We start from the raw sequence: 16252 nt of genomic DNA on the forward strand, positions 1-16252 counted from the left end.
CTCACTGTACTTTTGAAACTACAGTTTCACCGAATATTTACAACTCATTCATCCAGAGTTAACTGACATCTCCACACATTTTATTACTTTATTATGAGCGTTGTTATAACTGTTGTTGTTAGAAAAACATCCCCCTTAAACCATATTGGAGGATTTACACTTTCAAAGCAATATAAATGATTATGGCGATGTTTAACGTATCTGATCAGATCTGTAGCATCATTTGATTTGTTTGTGCAGCATCGATCACAATTAAAAGTTTAACGTAATGGGGGGAAAAAGGGACTGCCGACTATCGATATTTCCCCTTTTCTAACAAATACGTATCGAAGGTGAACAATCAATGTCTGATCGCTAGCAAACCGCTTTACCTGTTATTACGAAGACGTGAAAAGATGGCGGCCGCTGGCCGATCAAACGTAAACACAAGCACAGAAACGGGATGGAACAAAAGGTCGCGGATTAAATAAAAAAACTACAGACTATCATAATCATACCGAAGGTGGACAATCAATAAATAAATAAAGAATGAAACCAGTTTACCTGTGTTGTTACGAACTCGAAGACGTGAAAATGGCGGTTGATCTGTCTGAGCGGTCGATGAGCGATCAAGCATGAACAAGAGCACAAAAACGTGGTCGAACAAAAGGTCGCAGATTAAATCCAAGAAAAATGCCAGCTATAAACGAACAACCCACAGGAGGGAACAGTAAAAGTGACGAATCACTACTTGGAGCACGGCTATTTAAACATCCGCTCACAGCCGCTCAAAGCAAGCTAACGCGCACGGATGATTGGTCAAGTATGAGCTAGAGAGGAACGTCATTGGCTGTAGTGTGAACTTACTTTGGATTTACCTTACGTGATTGGCTGTAGTGAGGCAGGGATGTACTAACTTTGAACTAACTTAGATCAACTTTGGCTCAAAATCTGCGCTCCAGCAGGCGCAAGTGAGAGGTAGGGGGATCGACGCCCTCATTCTCCATTATCTTCAGTTGTTGACTAGTGTAACTAATGCACACCTTAAAATTAAACCATTCATCAAGCACATCACGTGGTTTTTAAACAATCACCATTGCTATCTGCTTACTAAGGACTATACAGCTGCAAGAAATCTGCAGTCTTTTACTTGTTTATCACTAAGATCTTCTTGACGTATCCCATTTTTTAGTGGCTTTCAGATGTTGATGTCCAAGAATAGTATTCAGTGGGTTCCGCAAAAACACAATGGCAACTCGTTGATCCCTCTTGATGAGTCTAAGTTTTTGCTCACAAGGAGTGTATAACCTCAGGTAAAAAGATGCATGCAAAATTACCATCAGGGAAAATGGACATCAGAAAGATTTGCTGGTCAGTCTCTTTTCATTCAGCACAACTACGTACATAGGTAATGAGTCACCTTTTAGATTTTTTGATTCATGTAGAAGCCCCAGGTTTTTATTTTACCTTTGTAAATAGGGCCTTGCCAACCATTCTAGCATTAGCTTGTAAACTGTGGAAACCAAAATAGTATCCTATGATTGTCCACCATTGGAACATGTTGAGATTTCAGAGAAAAACTATAAAGACAGTGTTTGGATATGCAACCACGTTAGGAAGATTTGTCAATTCATTTCACAAAGTGAAATTAAAGCTTGGCACAGTAAAAACATCTAACGGAAGGGGAATTAGCTCAAATGGTAGAGCGCTTGCTTAGCATGTGAGAGGTAGGGGGATCGATGCCCTCATTCTCCATTATCTTCAGTTGTTGACTAGTGTAACTAATGTACACCTTAAAATTAAACCATTCAAACACATTACGTGGTTTTTAAACAATCACCATTGCTAAGTTCTTACTAAGCACTATTCAGCTGCAAGAAATCTGCAGTCTTTCAGTTGTTAATCACTAAGATCTTCTTGAGGTATCCCATTTTTTAGTGGCTTTCAGATGTTGATGTCCAAGAATAGTATTCAGTGGGTTCCGCAACAACACAATGGCAACTCGTTGATCCCTCTTGATGGGTCTAAGTTTTTGCTCATAAGGAGTGTATAACTTCATGTAAAAAGATGCATGCAAAATTACCATCAGGGAAAATGGACATCAGAAAGATTTGCTGGTCAGTCTCTTTTTACTCAGCACAACTACGGACATAGGTAATGAGTCACCTTTTAGATTTTTTGATTCATGTAGAAGCCCCAGGTTTTTATTTTACCTTTGTATATAGGGCCTTGCCAACCATTCTAGCATTAGCGTGTCAACTGTGGAAACCAAAATAGTATCTTATGGTTGTCCACCATTGGAACATGTTGAGATTTTGCAGAGAAAAACTATAAAGACAGTGTTTGGATATGCAACCACGTTAGGAAGATTTGTCAATTCATTACACAAAGTGAAATTAAAGCTTGGCACAGTAAAAACATCTAACGGAAGGGGAATTAGCTCAAATGGTAGAGCGCTCGCTTCGCATGTGAGAGGTAGGGGGATCGATGCCCTCATTCTCCATTATCTTCAGTTGTTGACTAGTGTAACTAATGCACACCTTAAAATTAAACCATTCATCAAGCACATCATGTGGTTTTTAAACAATCACCATTGCTATCTGCTTACTAAGGACTATACGGCTGCAAGAAATCTGCAGTCTTTTACTTGTTTATCACTAAAATCTTCTTGACGTATCCCATTTTTTAGTGGCTTTCAGATGTTGATGTCCAAGAATAGTATTCAGTGGGTTCCGCAAAAACACAATGGCAACTCGTTGATCCCTCTTGATGAGTGTAAGTTTTTGCTCACAAGGAGTGTATAACCTCAGGTAAAAAGATGCATGCAAAATTACCATCAGGGAAAATGGACATCAGAAAGATTTGCTGGTCAGTCTCTTTTCATTCAGCACAACTACGTGCATAGGTAATGAGTCACCTTTTAAATTTTTTGATTCATGTAGAAGCCCCAGGTTTTTATTTTACCTTTGTAAATAGGGCCTTGCCAACCATTCTAGCATTAGCTTGTAAACTGTGGAAACCAAAATAGTATCTTATAGTTGTCCACCATTGGAACATGTTGAGATTTTGCAGAGAAAAACTATAAAGACAGTGTTTGGATATGCAACCACGTTAGGAAAATTTGTCAATTCATTTCACAAAGTGAAATTAAAGCTTGGCACAGTAAAAACATCTAACGGAAGGGGAATTAGCTCAAATGGTAGAGCGCTCGCTTAGCATGTGAGAGGTAGGGGGATTGACGCCCTCATTCTCCATTATCTTCAGTTGTTGACTAGTGTTACTAATGTACACCTTAAAATTAAACCATTCATAAAACACATTACATGGTTTTTAAACAATCACCATTGCTAAGTGCTTACTAAGCACTATTCAGCTACAAGAAATCTGCAGTCTTTTACTTGTTTATCACTAAGATCTTCTTGAGGTATCCCATTTTTAAGTGGCTTTCAGATGTTGATGTCCAAAAATAGTATTCAGTGGGTTCCGCAAAAACACAATGGCAATTCGTTGATCCCTCTTGAAATTAAAGCTTGGCACAGTAAAAACATCTAACGGAAGGGGAATTAGCTCAAATGGTAGAGCGCCCGCTTAGCATGTGAGAGGTAGGGGGATCGACGCCCTCATTCTCCATTATCTACAGTTGTTGACTAGTGTAACTAATACACACCTTAAAATTAAACCATTCATCAAACACATCACGTGGTTTTTAAACAATCACCATTGCTATCTGCTTACTAAGGACTATACAGCTGCAAGAAATCTGCAGTCTTTTACTTGTTTATCACTAAAATCTTCTTGAGGTATCCCATTTTTTAGTGGCTTTCAGATGTTGATGTCCAAGAATAGTATTCAGTGGGTTCCGCAAAAACACAATGGCAACTCGTTGATCCCTCTTGATGAGTCTAACTTTTTGCTCACAAGGAGTGTATAACCTCAGGTAAAAAGATGCATGCAAAATTACCATCAGGGAAAATGGACATCAGAAAGATTTGCTGGTCAGTCTCTTTTTACTCAGCACAACTACGGACATAGGTAATGAGTCACCTTTTAAATTTTTTGATTCATGTAGAAGCCCCAGGTTTTTATTTTACCTTTGTAAATAGGGCCTTGCCAACCATTCTAGCATTAGCTTGTAAACTGTGGAAACCAAAATAGTATCTTATGGTTGTCCACCATTGGAACATGTTGAGATTTTGCAGAGAAAAACTATAAAGACAGTGTTTGGATATGCAACCACGTTAGGAAGATTTGTCAATTCATTTCACAAAGTGAAATTAAAGCTTGGCACAGTAAAAACATCTAACAGAGGGGGAATTAGCTCAAATGGTAGAGCGCTCGCTTAGCATGTGAGAGGTAGCGGGATCGATGCCCTCATTCTCCATTATCTTCAGTTGTTGACTAGTGTAACTAATGTACACCTTAAAATTAAACCATTCATCAAACACATTACGTGGTTTTTAAACAATCACCATTGCTAAGTGCTTACTAAGCACTATTCAGCTGCAAGAAATCTGCAGTCTTTCAGTTGTTAATCACTAAGATCTTCTTGAGGTATCCCATTTTTAAGTGGCTTTCAGATGTTGATGTCCAAAAATAGTATTCAGTGGGTTCCGCAAAAACACAATGGCAATTCGTTGATCCCTCTTGAAATTAAAGCTTGGCACAGTAAAAACATCTAACGGAAGGGGAATTAGCTCAAATGGTAGAGCGCTCGCTTCGCATGTGAGAGGTAGGGGGATCGACACCTTCATTCTCCAAATAACTTCAGTTGTTGACTAGTGTTACTAATGTACACCTTAAAATTAAACCATTCATAAAACACATTACTTGGTTTTTAAACAATCACCATTGCTAAGTGCTTACTAAGGACTATACAGCTGCAAGAAATCTGCAGTCTTTTACTTGTTTATCACTAAAATCTTCTTGAGGTATCCCATTTTTTAGTGGCTTTCAGATGTTGATGTCCAAAAATAGTATTCAGTGGGTTCCGCAAAAACACAATGGCAATTCGTTGATCCCTCTTGAAATTAAAGCTTGGCACAGTAAAAACATCTAACAGAATGGGAATTAGCTCAAATGGTAGAGCGCCCGCTTAGCATGTGAGAGGTAGGGGGATCGACGCCCTCATTCTCCATTATCTACAGTTGTTGACTAGTGTAACTAATACACACCTTAAAATTAAACCATTCATCAAACACATCACGTGGTTTTTAAACAATCACCATTGCTATCTGCTTACTAAGGACTATACAGCTGCAAGAAATCTGCAGTCTTTTACTTGTTTATCACTAAAATCTTCTTGAGGTATCCCATTTTTTAGTGGCTTTCAGATGTTGATGTCCAAGAATAGTATTCAGTGGGTTCCGCAAAAACACAATGGCAACTCGTTGATCCCTCTTGATGAGTGTAAGTTTTTGCTCACAAGGAGTGTATAACCTCAGGTAAAAAGATGCATGCAAAATTACCATCAGGGAAAATGGACATCAGAAAGATTTGCTGGTCAGTCTCTTTTCATTCAGCACAACTACGTGCATAGGTAATGAGTCACCTTTTAAATTTTTTGATTCATGTAGAAGCCCCAGGTTTTTATTTTACCTTTGTAAATAGGGCCTTGCCAACCATTCTAGCATTAGCTTGTAAACTGTGGAAACCAAAATAGTATCTTATAGTTGTCCACCATTGGAACATGTTGAGATTTTGCAGAGAAAAACTATAAAGACAGTGTTTGGATATGCAACCACGTTAGGAAAATTTGTCAATTCATTTCACAAAGTGAAATTAAAGCTTGGCACAGTAAAAACATCTAACGGAAGGGGAATTAGCTCAAATGGTAGAGCGCTCGCTTAGCATGTGAGAGGTAGGGGGATTGACGCCCTCATTCTCCATTATCTTCAGTTGTTGACTAGTGTTACTAATGTACACCTTAAAATTAAACCATTCATAAAACACATTACATGGTATTTAAACAATCACCATTGCTAAGTGCTTACTAAGCACTATTCAGCTACAAGAAATCTGCAGTCTTTTACTTGTTTATCACTAAGATCTTCTTGAGGTATCCCATTTTTTAGTGGCTTTCAGATGTTGATGTCCAAAAATAGTATTCAGTGGGTTCCGCAACAACACAATGGCAACTCGTTGATCCCTCTTGATGGGTCTAAGTTTTTGCTCATAAGGAGTGTATAACCTCATGCAAAAAGATGCATGCAAAATTACCATCAGGGAAAATGGACATCAGAAAGATTTGCTGGTCAGTCTCTTTTTACTCAGCACAACTACGGACATAGGTAATGAGTCACCTTTTAGATTTTTTGATTCATGTAGAAGCCCCAGGTTTTAATTTTTCCTTTGTATATAGGGCCTTGCCAACCATTCTAGCATTAGCGTGTCAACTGTGGAAACCAAAATAGTATCTTATGGTTGTCCACCATTGGAACATGTTGAGATTCTGCAGAGAAAAACTATAAAGACAGTGTTTGGATATGCAACCACGTTAGGAAGATTTGTCAATTCATTACACAAAGTGAAATTAAAGCTTGGCACAGTAAAAACATCTAACAGAGGGGGAATTAGCTCAAATGGTAGAGCGCTCGCTTAGCATGTGAGAGGTAGCGGGATCGATGCCCTCATTCTCCATTATCTTCAGTTGTTGACTAGTGTAACTAATGTACACCTTAAAATTAAACCATTCATCAAACACATTACGTGGTTTTTAAACAATCACCATTGCTAAGTGCTTACTAAGCACTATTCAGCTGCAAGAAATCTGCAGTCTTTCAGTTGTTAATCACTAAGATCTTCTTGAGGTATCCCATTTTTTAGTGGCTTTCAGATGTTGATGTCCAAAAATAGTATTCAGTGGGTTCCGCAACAACACAATGGCAACTCGTTGATCCCTCTTGATGGGTCTAAGTTTTTGCTCATAAGGAGTGTATAACCTCATGCAAAAAGATGCATGCAAAATTACCATCAGGGAAAATGGACATCAGAAAGATTTGCTGGTCAGTCTCTTTTTACTCAGCACAACTACGGACATAGGTAATGAGTCACCTTTTAGATTTTTTGATTCATGTAGAAGCCCCAGGTTTTAATTTTTCCTTTGTATATAGGGCCTTGCCAACCATCCTAGCATTAGCGTGTCAACTGTGGAAACCAAAATAGTATCTTATGGTTGTCCACCATTGGAACATGTTGAGATTCTGCAGAGAAAAACTATAAAGACAGTGTTTGGATATGCAACCACGTTAGGAAGATTTGTCAATTCATTACACAAAGTGAAATTAAAGCTTGGCACAGTAAAAACATCTAACGGAAGGGGAATTAGCTCAAATGGTAGAGCGCTCGCTTCGCATGTGAGAGGTAGGGGGATCGACACCCTCATTCTCCAAATAACTTCAGTTGTTGACTAGTGTTACTAATGTACACCTTAAAATTAAACCTTTCACCAAACACATTACTTGGTTTTTAAACAATCACCATTGCTAAGTGCTTACTAAGGACTATACAGCTGCAAAAAATCTGCAGTCTTTTACTTGTTAATCACTAAAATCTTCTTGAGGTATCCCATTTTTTAGTGGCTTTCAGATGTTGATGTCCAAAAATAGTATTCAGTGGGTTCCGCAACAACACAATGGCAACTCGTTGATCCCTCTTGATGAGTCTAGGTTTGTGCTCACAGAGTGTATAACCTCAGGTAAAAAGATGCATGCAAAATTACCATCAGGGAAAATGGACATCAGAAAGATTTGCTGGTCAGTTTCTTTTTATTCAGCACAACTACGTACATAGGTAATGAGTCACCTTTTAAATTTTTTGATTCATGTAGAAGCCCCAGGTTTTTATTTTACCTTTGTAAATAGGGCCTTGCCAACCATTCTAGCATTAGCTTGTCAACTGTGGAAACCAAAATAGTATCTTATGGTTGTCCACCATTGGAACATGTTGAGATTTTGCAGAGAAAAACTATAAAGACAGTGTTTGGATATGCAACCATGTTAGGAAGATTTGTCAATTCATTACACAAAGTGAAATTAAAGCTTGGCACAGTAAAAACATCTAACGGAAGGGGAATTAGCTCAAATGGTAGAGCGCTCGCTTAGCATGTGAGAGGTAGGGGGATCGACGCCCTCATTCTCCATTATCTTCAGTTGTTGACTAGTGTAACTAATGCACACCTTAAAATTAAACCATTCTTCAAACACATCACATGGTTTTTAAACAATCACCATTGCTATCTGCTTACTAAGGACTATACAGCTGCAAGAAATCTGCAGTCTTTTACTTGTTTATCACTAAAATCTTCTTGACGTATCCCATTTTTTAGTGGCTTTCAGATGTTGATGTCCAAGAATAGTATTCAGTGGGTTCCGCAAAAACACAATGGCAACTCGTTGATCCCTCTTGATGAGTCTAAGTTTTTGCTCACAAGGAGTGTATAACCTCAGGTAAAAAGATGCATGCAAAATTACCATCAGGGAAAATGGACATCAGAAAGATTTGCTGGTCAGTCTCTTTTCATTCAGCACAACTACGTACATAGGTAATGAGTCACCTTTTAAATTTTTTGATTCATGTAGAAGCCCCAGGTTTTTATTTTACCTTTGTATATAGGGCCTTGCCAACCATTCTAGCATTAGCTTGTAAACTGTGGAAACCAAAATAGTATCTTATGGTTGTCCACCATTGGAACATGTTGAGATTTTGCAGAGAAAAACTATAAAGACAGTGTTTGGATATGCAACCACGTTAGGAAGATTTGTCAATTCATTACACAAAGTGAAATTAAAGCTTGGCACAGTAAAAACATCTAACGGAAGGGGAATTAGCTCAAATGGTAGAGCGCTCGCTTCGCATGTGAGAGGTAGGGGGATCGAGACCCTCATTCTCCAAATAACTTCAGTTGTTGACTAGTGTAACTAATGCACACCTAAAGATTTAACCTTTCATGAAATACATTACATGGTTTTTAAACAATCACCATTGCTAAATGCTTACTTAGGACTATACAGCTGCAAATGCTCTGCAGTCTTTCATTTGTGAATCACTAAGATCTTCTTGAGGTATCCCATTTTTTAGTGGCTTTCAGATGTTGATGTCCAAGAGTAGTATTCAGTGGGTTCCGCAAAAACACAATGGCAACTTGTTGATCCCTCTTGATGAGTCTAAGTTTTTGCTCACAAGGAGTGTATAACCTCAGGTAAAAAGATGCATGCAAAATTACCATCAGGGAAAATGGACATCAGAAAGATTTGCTGGTCAGTCTCTTTTCATTCAGCACAACTACGTACATAGGTAATGAGTCACCTTTTAAATTTTTTGATTCATGTAGAAGCCCAGGTTTTTATTTTACCTTTGTAAATAGGGCCTTGCCAACCATTCTAGTATTAGCGTGTCAACTGTGGAAACCAAAATAGTATCTTATAGTTGTCCACCATTGGAACATGTTGAGATTTTGCAGAGAAAAACTATAAAGACAGTGTTTGGATATGCAACCACGTTAGGAAGATTTGTCAATTCATTTCACAAAGTGAAATTAAAGCTTGGAACAGTAAAAACATCTAACGGAAGGGGAATTAGCTCAAATGGTAGAGCGCTCGCTTAGCATGTGAGAGGTAGGGGGATTGACGCCCTCATTCTCCATTATCTTCAGTTGTTGACTAGTGTTACTAATGTACACCTTAAAATTAAACCATTCATAAAACACATTACATGGTTTTTAATCACCATTGCTAAGTGCTTACTAAGCACTATTCAGCTACAAGAAATCTGCAGTCTTTCAGTTGTTAATCAGTAAGATCTTCTTGAGGTATCCCATTTTTAAGTGGCTTTCAGATGTTGATGTCCAAAAATAGTATTCAGTGGGTTCCGCAACAACACAATGGCAACTCGTTGATCCCTCTTGATGGGTCTAAGTTTTTGCTCATAAGGAGTGTATAACCTCATGTAAAAAGATGCATGCAAAATTACCATCAGGGAAAATGGACATCAGAAAGATTTGCTGGTCAGTCTCTTTTTACTCAGCACAACTACGTACATAGGTAATCAGTCACCTTTTAGATTTTTTGATTCATGTAGAAGCCCCAGGTTTTTATTTTACCTTTGTATATAGGGCCTTGCCAACCATTCTAGCATTAGCGTGTCAACTTTGGAAACCAAAATAGTATCTTATGGTTGTCCACCATTGGAACATGTTGAGATTTTGCAGAGAAAAACTATAAAGACAGTGTTTGGATATGCAACCACGTTAGAAAGATTTGTCAATTCATTACACAAAGTGAAATTAAAGCTTGGCACAGTAAAAACATCTAACGGAAGGGGAATTAGCTCAAATGGTAGAGCGCTCGCTTCGCATGTGAGAGGTAGGGGGATCGATGCCCTCATTCTCCATTATCTTCAGTTGTTGACTAGTGTAACTAATGTACACCTTAAAATTAAACCATTCATCAAGCACATCACGTGGTTTTTAAACAATCACCATTGCTATCTGCTTACTAAGGACTATACAGCTGCAAGAAATCTGCAGTCTTTTACTTGTTAATCACTAAAATCTTCTTGACGTATCCCATTTTTTAGTGGCTTTCAGATGTTGATGTCCAAGAATAGTATTCAGTGGGTTCCGCAAAAACACAATGGCAACTCGTTGATCCCTCTTGATGAGTTTAAGTTTTTGCTCACAAGGAGTGTATAACCTCAGGTAAAAAGATGCATGCAAAATTACCATCAGGGAAAATGGACATCAGAAAGATTTGCTGGTCAGTCTCTTTTCATTCAGCACAACTACGTACATAGGTAATGAGTCAACTTTTAGATTTTTTGATTCATGTAGAAGCCCCAGGTTTTTATTTTACCTTTGTAAATAGGGCCTTGCCAACCATTCTAGCATTAGCTTGTAAACTGTGGAAACCAAAATAGTATCCTATGATTGTCCACCATTGGAACATGTTGAGATTTTGCAGAGAAAAACTATAAAGACAGTGTTTGGATATGCAACCACGTTAGGAAGATTTGTCAATTCATTTCACAAAGTGAAATTAAAGCTTGGCACAGTAAAAACATGTAACGGAAGGGGAATTAGCTCAAATGGTAGAGCGCTCGCTTAGCATGTGAGAGGTAGGGGGATCGATGCCCTCATTCTCCATTATCTTCAGTTGTTGACTAGTGTAACTAATGTACACCTTAAAATTAAACCTTTCATCAAACACATTACGTGGTTTTTAAACAATCACCATTGCTAAGTTCTTACTAAGCACTATTCAGCTGCAAGAAATCTGCAGTCTTTCAGTTGTTAATCACTAAGATCTTCTTGAGGTATCCCATTTTTTAGTGGCTTTCAGATGTTGATGTCCAAAAATAGTATTCAGTGGGTTCCGCAACAACACAATGGCAACTCGTTGATCCCTCTTGATGGGTCTAAGTTTTTGCTCATAAGGAGTGTATAACTTCATGTAAAAAGATGCATGCAAAATTACCATCAGGGAAAATGGACATCAGAAAGATTTGCTGGTCAGTCTCTTTTTACTCAGCACAACTACGGACATAGGTAATGAGTCACCTTTTAGATTTTTTGATTCATGTAGAAGCCCCAGGTTTTTATTTTACCTTTGTATATAGGGCCTTGCCAACCATTCTAGCATTAGCGTGTCAACTGTGGAAACCAAAATAGTATCTTATGGTTGTCCACCATTGGAACATGTTGAGATTTTGCAGAGAAAAACTATAAAGACAGTGTTTGGATATGCAACCACGTTAGGAAGATTTGTCAATTCATTACACAAAGTGAAATTAAAGCTTGGCACAGTAAAAACATGTAACGGAAGGGGAATTAGCTCAAATGGTAGAGCGCTTGCTTAGCATGTGAGAGGTAGGGGGATCGACGCCCTCATTCTCCATTATCTTCAGTTGTTGACTAGTGTAACTAATGCACACCTTCAAAATTAAACCATTCATCAAACACATTACATGGTTTTTAAACAATCACCATTGCTATCTGCTTAATAAGGACTATCCATCTGCAAGAAATCTGCAGTCTTTCAGTTGTTAATTACTAAAAATCTTCTTGAGGTATCCCATTTTTTAGTGGCTTTCAGATGTTGATGTCCAAGAATAGTATTCAGTGGGTTCCGCAAAAACACAATGGCAACTCGTTGATCCCTCTTGATGGGTCTAAGTTTTTGCTCACAAGGAGTGTATAGCCTCAGGTAAAAAGATGCATGCAAAATTACCATCAGGGAAAATGGACATCAGAAAGATTTGCTGGTCAGTCTCTTTTTACTCAGCACAACTACGGACATAGGTAATGAGTCACTTTTTAGATTTTTTGATTCATGTAGAAGCCCCAGGTTTTTATTTTACCTTTGTATATAGGGCCTTGCCAACCATTCTAGCATTAGCGTGTCAACTGTGGAAACCAAAATAGTATGTTATGGTTGTCCACCATTGGAACATGTTGAGATTTTGCAGAGAAAAACTATAAAGACAGTGTTTGGATATGCAACCATGTTAGGAAGATTTGTCAATTCATTACACAAAGTGAAATTAAAGCTTTGCACAGTAAAAACATCTAATGGAAGGGGAATTAGCTCAAATGGTAGAGCGCTCGCTTAGCATGTGAGAGGTAGGGGGATCAACGCCCTCATTCTCCATTATCTTCAGTTGTTGACTAGTGTAACTAATGCACACCTTAAAATTAAACCATTCATCAAGCACATCACGTGGTTTTAAACAATCACCATTGCTATCTGCTTACTAAGGACTATACAGCTGCAAGAAATCTGCAGTCTTTTACTTGTTTATCACTAAAATCTTCTTGACGTATCCCATTTTTTAGTGGCTTTCAGATGTTGATGTCCAAGAATAGTATTCAGTGGGTTCCGCAAAAACACAATGGCAACTCGTTGATCCCTCTTGATGAGTCTAAGTTTTTGCTCACAAGGAGTGTATAACCTCAGGTAAAAAGATGCATGCAAAATTACCATCAGGGAAAATGGACATCAGAAAGATTTGCTGGTCAGTCTCTTTTCATTCAGCACAACTACATACATAGGTAATGAGTCACCTTTTAAATTTTTTGATTCATGTAGAAGCCCCAGGTTTTTATTTTACCTTTGTAAATAGGGCCTTGCCAACCATTCTAGCATTAGCTTGTAAACTGTGGAAACCAAAATAGTATCTTATAGTTGTCCACCATTGGAACATGTTGAGATTTTGCAGAGAAAAACTATAAAGACAGTGTTTGGATATGCAACCACGTTAGGAAGATTTGTCAATTCATTTCACAAAGTGAAATTAAAGGTTGGCACAGTAAAAACATCTAACGGAAGGGGAATTAGCTCAAATGGTAGAGAGCTCGCTTAGCATGTGAGAGGTAGGGGGATCGAAGCCCTCATTCTCCATTATCTTCAGTTGTTGACTAGTGTAACTAATGCACACCTTAAAATTAAACCATTCATGAAACACATTACAGGGTTTTTAAACAATCACCATTGCTATCTGCTTACTAAGGACTATACAGCTGCAAGAAATCTGCAGTCTTTTACTTGTTAATCACTAAAATCTTCTTGAGGTATCCCATTTTTTAGTGGCTTTCAGATGTTGATGTCCAAGAGTAGTATTCAGTGGGTTCCGCAAAAACACAATGGCAACTTGTTGATCCCTCTTGATGAGTCTAAGTTTTTGCTCACAAGGAGTGTATAACCTCAGGTAAAAAGATGCATGCAAAATTACCATCAGGGAAAATGGACATCAGAAAGATTTGCTGGTCAGTCTCTTTTCATTCAGCACAACTACGTACATAGGTAATGAGTCACCTTTTAAATTTTTTGATTCATGTAGAAGCCCAGGTTTTTATTTTACCTTTGTAAATAGGGCCTTGCCAACCATTCTAGTATTAGCTTGTAAACTGTGGAAACCAAAATAGTATCTTATAGTTGTCCACCATTGGAACATGTTGAGATTTTGCAGAGAAAAACTATAAAGACAGTGTTTGGATATGCAACCACGTTAGGAAGATTTGTCAATTCATTTCACAAAGTGAAATTAAAGCTTGGAACAGTAAAAACATCTAACGGAAGGGGAATTAGCTCAAATGGTAGAGCGCTCGCTTAGCATGTGAGAGGTAGGGTGATTGACGCCCTCATTCTCCATTATCTTCAGTTGTTGACTAGTGTTACTAATGTACACCTTAAAATTAAACCATTCATAAAACACATTACATGGTTTTTAATCACCATTGCTAAGTGCTTACTAAGCACTATTCAGCTACAAGAAATCTGCAGTCTTTCAGTTTTTAATCAGTAAGATCTTCTTGAGGTATCCCATTTTTAAGTGGCTTTCAGATGTTGATGTCCAAAAATAGTATTCAGTGGGTTCCGCAACAACACAATGGCAACTCGTTGATCCCTCTTGATGGGTCTAAGTTTTTGCTCATAAGGAGTGTATAACCTCATGTAAAAAGATGCATGCAAAATTACCATCAGGGAAAATGGACATCAGAAAGATTTGCTGGTCAGTCTCTTTTTACTCAGCACAACGACGTACATAGGTAATCAGTCACCTTTTAGATTTTTTGATTCATGTAGAAGCCCCAGGTTTTTATTTTACCTTTGTATATAGGGCCTTGCCAACCATTCTAGCATTAGCGTGTCAACTTTGGAAACCAAAATAGTATCTTATGGTTGTCCACCATTGGAACATGTTGAGATTTTGCAGAGAAAAACTATAAAGACAGTGTTTGGATATGCAACCACGTTAGAAAGATTTGTCAATTCATTACACAAAGTGAAATTAAAGCTTGGCACAGTAAAAACATCTAACGGAAGGGGAATTAGCTCAAATGGTAGAGCGCTCGCTTCGCATGTGAGAGGTAGGGGGATCGATGCCCTCATTCTCCATTATCTTCAGTTGTTGACTAGTGTAACTAATGTACACCTTAAAATTAAACCATTCATCAAGCACATCACGTGGTTTTTAAACAATCACCATTGCTATCTGCTTACTAAGGACTATACAGCTGCAAGAAATCTGCAGTCTTTTACTTGTTTATCACTAAAATCTTCTTGACGTATCCCATTTTTTAGTGGCTTCAGATGTTGATGTCCAAGAATAGTATTCAGTGGGTTCCGCAAAAACACAATGGCAACTCGTTGATCCCTCTTGATGAGTTTAAGTTTTTGCTCACAAGGAGTGTATAACCTCAGGTAAAAAGATGCATGCAAAATTACCATCAGGGAAAATGGACATCAGAAAGATTTGCTGGTCAGTCTCTTTTCATTCAGCACAACTACGTACATAGGTAATGAGTCACCTTTTAGATTTTTTGATTCATGTAGAAGCCCCAGGTTTTTATTTTACCTTTGTAAATAGGGCCTTGCCAACCATTCTAGCATTAGCTTGTAAACTGTGGAAACCAAAATAGTATCCTATGATTGTCCACCATTGGAACATGTTGAGATTTTGCAGAGAAAAACTATAAAGACAGTGTTTGGATATGCAACCACGTTAGGAAGATTTGTCAATTCATTTCACAAAGTGAAATTAAAGCTTGGCACAGTAAAAACATGTAACGGAAGGGGAATTAGCTCAAATGGTAGAGCGCTCGCTTAGCATGTGAGAGGTAGGGGGATCGATGCCCTCATTCTCCATTATCTTCGGTTGTTGACTAGTGTAACTAATGTACACCTTAAAATTAAACCTTTCATCAAACACATTACGTGGTTTTTAAACAATCACCATTGCTAAGTTCTTACTAAGCACTATTCAGCTGCAAGAAATCTGCAGTCTTTCAGTTGTTAATCACTAAGATCTTCTTGAGGTATCCCATTTTTTAGTGGCTTTCAGATGTTGATGTCCAAAAATAGTATTCAGTGGGTTCCGCAACAACACAATGGCAACTCGTTGATCCCTCTTGATGGGTCTAAGTTTTTGCTCATAAGGAGTGTATAACTTCATGTAAAAAGATGCATGCAAAATTACCATCAGGGAAAATGGACATCAGAAAGATTTGCTGGTCAGTCTCTTTTTACTCAGCACAACTACGGACATAGGTAATGAGTCACCTTTTAGATTTTTTGATTCATGTAGAAGCCCCAGGTTTTTATTTTACCTTTGTATATAGGGCCTTGCCAACCATTCTAGCATTAGCGTGTCAACTGTGGAAACCAAAATAGTATCTTATGGTTGTCCACCATTGGAACATGTTGAGATTTTGCAGAGAAAAACTATAAAGACAGTGTTTGGATATGCAACCACGTTAGGAAGATTTGTCAATTCATTACAC

The sequence above is a fragment of the Oryzias latipes genome, chromosome 20 (assembly GCF_053564925.1).
Source record: "Oryzias latipes strain Hd-rR chromosome 20, Olatipes_Hd-rR_3.1".
Taxonomy (NCBI): Eukaryota; Metazoa; Chordata; class Actinopteri; order Beloniformes; family Adrianichthyidae; genus Oryzias; species Oryzias latipes.